Source organism: Aplysia californica, unplaced genomic scaffold, assembly GCF_000002075.1.
Source record: "Aplysia californica isolate F4 #8 unplaced genomic scaffold, AplCal3.0 scaffold00190, whole genome shotgun sequence".
NCBI lineage: Eukaryota > Metazoa > Mollusca > Gastropoda > Aplysiida > Aplysiidae > Aplysia > Aplysia californica.
This window is the reverse complement of record NW_004797460.1, coordinates 32,119-33,072: the sequence shown is the minus strand read 5'-3', so window position 1 is coordinate 33,072 and position 954 is coordinate 32,119.

Below are 954 nucleotides of genomic sequence, written 5' to 3'. Positions count from 1 at the left end.
CCCCCCAATTTTTTAAAATCCGATTTCTTTGATTTCAGTATTTCGACGAGCGCCTGATTTCACCACAATGCCTGCCAAATGGGGAAAATGGTTCCCTCCTGCTTCCTTCCCCTTATTCCTCTCTTTTTATTGATTCCTCCAGCAGTTATTACTTGATCCTACAAATGACTCTGTTCCTATTACTCTCGTTGTTTGTGTTGTAAGGCTTACGTCTGTGGTCTATCACACTCTCATTATGGTCGGGTCAACCCAGGGGATGTATACAACGAAAGAGACTTACTTTACTTTTAGTTTAGTTTTAGTAAAGGTTTTACGGCACTCGCAACTGCATAAGGTCATATGAGCGCTAGAAGATTAGAGGTGTTACAAGAGAGTAACAAACACATCTCCCTGCGAGATGAATAAAGATTGTCATTGTCATTGTCATAAAAAAGAAGAAGGGGAGATAAGGACGATAGATGTTTGATAGGAAAGAAGGAGCAAACCACACCAGAGCACCCGCCAACCACCCACATTACTTTACTTTACTTTTACTTGTTCATCCTCTGTTGCCGTTAAGCATCGAGGAGAGATGCAGTTTTCTATGGTAGGCCAGCTCCGCAGCTCTTTCAGTTGTGATGTTATGTTTTCTCAGGGTTTTCTTGACACCCTCGATCCACCTTTTGCGTGGCCTTCCTCTTCCTTTATAGCCTGAGTACTTGGTGTTGTAGGCTCTCGAGTCTGGCTGGTCAGGTGGCATACGTAACAGGTGACCAAACCGTTGTATCTTCTGTTTTTCTATGTAACACTGGAAGAACTCAGTGCCGATAGCTGCTCTTACTTCTTCATTTCTCTGCCTGTCTCGTCTTGTGATGTTAAGGGTTTTGCGGAGACATTTCATTTCGCATGCGGTGATTTTGCTTTCATGGGTTTTGCTTAAGGTCCAGGTCTGGCACTGATAACATAATGTTGGTA